This window comes from Arachis hypogaea, chromosome 6 (assembly GCF_003086295.3).
Source record: "Arachis hypogaea cultivar Tifrunner chromosome 6, arahy.Tifrunner.gnm2.J5K5, whole genome shotgun sequence".
NCBI lineage: Eukaryota > Viridiplantae > Streptophyta > Magnoliopsida > Fabales > Fabaceae > Arachis > Arachis hypogaea.
The window spans coordinates 73526676-73532675 of record NC_092041.1 but is presented as its reverse complement, the minus strand read 5'-3'; positions in this window follow the sequence as shown (position 1 = coordinate 73532675).

Sequence of the window (6000 nt, the reverse complement as noted above, 5' to 3'; positions counted from 1 at the left end):
ATATCAGTTTTAAGTTAAATAAAATTGATAAATAAATAAATTTATAAATATTTATAAATTTTTATTTTCATTGTTACACATAATAATAACGTAATGATTTTAGTATTATACCTAATATAATTTAAATTTAATTATTCTATATATTAAAAAAATTAAATAACTTATAATTTTTTTATTTAATTATTCAATACAAAATTTTGAGTGCTTGATATCTTAATTTTTTCTTAAAATGATAAAATATGACTTAAAAAGCAACTATAAAAAATAAGTATCTATATAATAGTTATACATTTAGATATCTAAATCAAACAAGAAAATAATTCTTTAACAACACAAAAGTTAACACATTTAGATATCTAAATCAAATAAGAAAAGTTATGGATCAAAGTGATAAACAAAAATAAGAGTTGTGATAATGGTATGGTGGTAATTGATTGCGACTGGAGTTAATAGAAGAAGAGAAAAATGGAGGGAAATAAAACAAAGCAACATAATAATGACGACAAAACAATAATAGTTATACATGTAAAAAGAATAATAAAAAAATAATAGTATATACCGTGATGAGATGATATAATCAAAATAAAAATTAATAACTTAGAAATAATAATAAAATTAAAGATAATTAAATATTTTTAATATAAGATTCAAGAAATAAATATTTTTATCTATTAGAATTATGCATAAAGATAAAGTGGATTTTGAATTTAAATTTTTAAATTTGCTTCAAATTAAATAGGATTGAAAAAATAAATAAATTTAATATATAAATAACTAATTTGTAAATAATGTTAGTAAATTTTTATCTTGATTTTATTACACATAATAACAATATAATTATTTTTCCTTAATTTTTAATTTAAATTTATTTATTTTATATTTCTTACAAATATTAAATAACTTAAAATATTTTATTTTTTTATAATTTATTTTTTAATTATTGAATATTTTTTTTATAATTATTGATATTAAATTAGGATAACATTTTTATCGTTTTTTTCATTATATCTTTTTTTGATAACATATACATATCTTTAATGTGTGCTTTTATAATTTAGCATTTTAAAAATTTTTGATAGTAATTTTAATTTCAACAAAATATCATATACCTAAGGTTACGTTAATTTGAAATGATAAAAAAATACTTATTTGACAGATTTAAAGGGTGAATAATATATTAACACCAATACTAAAATATAATATAAATAAGATCACGTCAATATTAAAATAAAAAAAAAGAGTGATTTAATAAATTTAAAGAGAAAAAAAAATAGAAAAGCGGCTCAACAACGTGCCTGTTGAGCCGCTAGTATATATAATCAGTGTTGGAAAGTGGAACATGACCCATAAAACCTACCATACCATAAAACCTATCACACCATAAGACAAATTTCGGTCTCCAACAATTCACACGATTTAAATAACTCCGTTAAAATACTGATGATTACGACAAATTCGACACACAATTTTTTCGCACCAAAAAATTCACCGTTATTTTAATTTTTTTTACTGTTGTTTAAAAAAATCTTAAGATATTATATTGTTAGAATTATTTTAAATCATAGGTATATTCCATTAAATTAATTATTATAATTTATATAAATTTATTATTTTTAAAAAAAGTGTATATTTTATTTTATAATATGTATATTTTTTATTTAATTTCTATAAATAAAAAAATTAAAATGATTAATAGTTTTTAATTCTTATACTATAAATTTAGTCAATATATATAAAAAATTAACAAAAAATGGAAAAAAATCTTAAATATCATTGATATTCTATTATTTAATATATATTATATCTTTATGAATAAATATTTTTCAATAATTATTAAAAATATATAAATTTATATTACAATATATATAATTAATAGATGTAAAAAAATTGATAGATGAAAGTGAAAAAATCATGAAGTGCATTCATGACTTTAAAAATCACGGACCAAATTAATGCCATAATATAATATAAGTATGAAAGTTTATTATTTTCCTCTAATAGAAAAAACAAAATTTCTTTTAATAGTTTATTTAACTTTTTATCGGAATAAAAATAAATTTTATGATAATAAATTTTAGTACGAGCATAAAATTTTTATTCATCATAAAATATTTATAAAATTATCAGTAGATAAATTTTGAAAAAAAACATGATTTTTAACTTTATTTTTAAATGAATTTTATTTTTAACTTTGAAATGAATTTTAATTTTATCTTTTAATATTATTGACTTTTTGCCATACATAATTATTATTCATTTATCTTTTAATCATATCTAAATAAATTACGCTTAATATTTTTTTGTAATTAATCAATTAGTTTTTTTAGAAAATAATTAACTACTAAAATAATTAAATTTTTCACAAAAAATAATAAAAATTTATGAACGAAAAGATAATTTTTGTATTTTTAGTATATTTTCACAAAATCAAATTTTCATCCCACAATTCACAATAAACTGTGTGAAAATTTTTTGGTCCTTAAATATGTCTAGATTTTTCTTCTTTCCTTTGATATATTTTCGTCAAAATTTCATGTATAATATATTAATACTATAATATAGGAAAAAATTTAAATATATCAGATACACAGATATTCTAATAATTTTAACTGTAAATTTAAATTATAATGTATTTATCTCATCAAGTGACGGATGCAGAAAATTTTAAGAGTGGGATCAAAATATATATAACAAAATAATAATTTTTATAATAAAAATATTATGTATACATAAAAATCAGCTATCAAATTATTCATTAATCAGTCACCAAAAAAAAAATTATCCATTAATCATTATATATTTGTGTATAAACACATGTATTGTTTAACTCATTTTAATTTGTATTTTGTATTTCAATATATATTTTATACAAGTAATTATTTTTTATATACATATAATATGGAATTGCAATAATTATATTTTGTTATTATAAAATATGATTAGTTTTCAAAATATCTAATTTATAAATTAAAATATTAAAATAATAATTTAAATAATAATGTAACACCCTCACTATCAGAATGTCACGCTTCCGGCTGCGCTATTCTAATAACAAGAGGTATTACAACGACTTCATGTACTTAATAATAAAATATGAGTCTTTGACTTGAAACCGTGTCGCTAATTTATTTGCAAAATCAAAACAAATACTTTTACAATAAAACAAACAAGCATATACATAAATAAAACTTCTTACTCACGTAACTTATACATATTATATACATACAAATCATACAACTCCTATCCCTCTTACAAAATTATAATATTAATGACGAGGGAAGAATAATAATAACTAAACTAATACATCTATATCGCATAAGTTAAACTAAAAAAAACTCTTCATAAGCTTCTTCGTCCATTTCCTGAAATGAGAAGTCTGTTGGGGGTGAGAACATCATCCTCGAAAAGGTTCTCAATAGAGTATTTTTAAGAATTGTCGTAAGAAGATATTGTAATTCAAACTATTTTCAAAACATAGTGATTATCAACCTACGGCAGTGGGTTTCGAGTGGCAGAGGCGGTGTGGAGCCCCGGCGACAACTTCCGGTAGCGGCGGCCGAGCCAGCTGCACGGACGACAACGCGGTTTGGCGACGGGTCAGGCGCACATTTCCTCCCTCCGTGGCTGAGCTCCCTCGCGGTTCTGTTTCCTCCCTCGCGCACCCTTCTCTCGAGACGGAACAGTGGCGGCGACGGCATGGAGCACGGCGGCGAAGGCGCGGCAGTTCCAGGCATGCGACCTCACTCACTCGCGAGCCCTCACCCCTCACGACTCTGTACTCGACGACGATGGACCCGAAGGTGGCGGCGATGGTAAGACGCGACGGTGGAGACCCTTGGTAAGGACGACGACGGCACTGGGCTCCTCGGTGAGTTAACGCGGTCTCCCTCTCTCTTCGTGGTTCTTCTCCTACGACCTTTTCTTCCTAACGACATGGCGATACGATGGCGGCAGCAAACCCAGCAATGCCGGCACGGCTCGTCTCTCTCTTCCCCCCTCTTCTCCGTTTCTCTCTTTCCCTATTCTCCTCTGCTATGTGTGAGTGTGTGGTGTTGTGTGTGTGTGTTTATGTGCCGTCTGTGTGTTTGGGGAGGGTGAGAGAAGTGAGGTGGTGAGGTAGTTAGGTTAGGTTAGGGTTAGATTTAGGGCAAAATTATGGTTTTGTGTATGAAATTGGAGATTTTGGGTAGTTTTAGTAATTTTAATAAAATTAGGATAATAGAGTAATTAAAACTAATTTTAATCCAACACTAATATTTATAAAAATATTATATTAATTATAAATTTACAAATTTATTTTTAAATAAATATTCTAATTTAATTAACTAGTAGAGATAATTAAATTAATTTTCTTTAAATTATAAAATAAAATTCAAAATCTAATTATTTAAATTAAAGTACATAAAAATCTCATTATTTTTTAACTACTAAAATTTTAAATCAATAATAAGAAAGTACTCAATTAATATAAAAATATCTAAAAATATATTTTCGAATAAATAAAATAAATTATAAATAGTTTAATTTTTAAAATCTGTGGTCTTACAAATAACATATAACATAAAATTTTATTATTTAAGTTTCATATTTATTTAATCATTGAACCTGTCATAATTGGTTATATAAAATTGAATAATGTTTGGAAGATAAAATAAATAGTCAAAACTTGTTAAATAGAACAAATTCTAACTGTTTTTAATTTTTTGTTTTCTTTTTTACTAAATACTTTTATATAAAATTATATTTATTATTGATAGTAATTGGTGAAGAGTATACGAACTTTATCCAATTGGTCAATTTTGATAAGAGACCTGCTATAAGTCTTTTTATTAGTATACAAGTTTATATAAGTTAACACTAACTCAACAAAACCCACTTTTATAATGCGCACGTGAAATTATGACGTTTCTCCTCCAACGTTTGTATTCCGCGTTCTTCCTCCTCCTCTTCTTTCTTCTTCTTTTTCTTTGCGCTCTTCCTCCTTTTTCTTCACATTTCTTCTTTTTCTTCGCATGTTTCATCCACTTTTTTCCTCCTCATTTCTCTATTAATTTTACAATATTATGTATTTTTTAAAAAGGTAAAATAAGAAGAAAAAGGTGAATAAGAAGCAGTAGAAGATGAAGAGGAGAAAGAGGAAGAATTTTGAATTATGCAAAATTTATCAGTACAATTCTACAAAAAATTCTTAAACAGTACACTTAAATGTCTTAGTTTTATCTCGAAATTTGTTGCAACTACACAAAAATATTTTTCTCTAATGCTGCATTTTTTTCTTCTTCTTTTTTTCCTTCTTTCTTTCTTTCTTTCTTTTAGTTGAATGAATATAAGTTCATTTTCTTTCAAGTAATTTTGCAGCATTATGTATTTTTTCTTCTTCTTTGTTTGATTTTTTTTGTTTTTATTCTTGTTAAAAGAGTAAAATAAGAAGAAATTTGGGAATGTAAAATAAGAAAGGAAAGATGAATAAAAAAAGAAGAAAAAGATGATGACGATGATAAAAAAGAAGAAGAAACAACAAAAGATGCGGAGGAGGAAGAGGAAGAGCTTTGAATTTTGAGAATTTATCAATACAAATCCATCAAAAATTCTTAAACAATACACCTAAATGTCTTAATTTTACCCCGAAATTTACTGTAACTCACAAAAATATTTTCTCTAATGTTGCATTTTTTTTCTTCTTCTTCTTTTTCTTATTTCTTTCTTTCTTTTAGTTGAATGAATGTAAGTTCATCCTTTTTCAAGTAATTTTGTAGCATTATGTGTTTTTTCTTCTTCTTTATTTGATTTTTTTAATTTGAGAAGGTAAAACAAGAATGGAAAGATGAATAAAAAAATTAAACAAGAAAAATATGGTGATAATGATAAGAAGAAGAAGAAGAAGAAGGAGAAGATGAGGAAGAAGAAGAGGAAGATGTTTGAATTATGCAGAATTTATCAATATAAATCCACCAAAAATTCTTAAACAATATACCTAAATGTCTTAGTTTTACGCCGAAA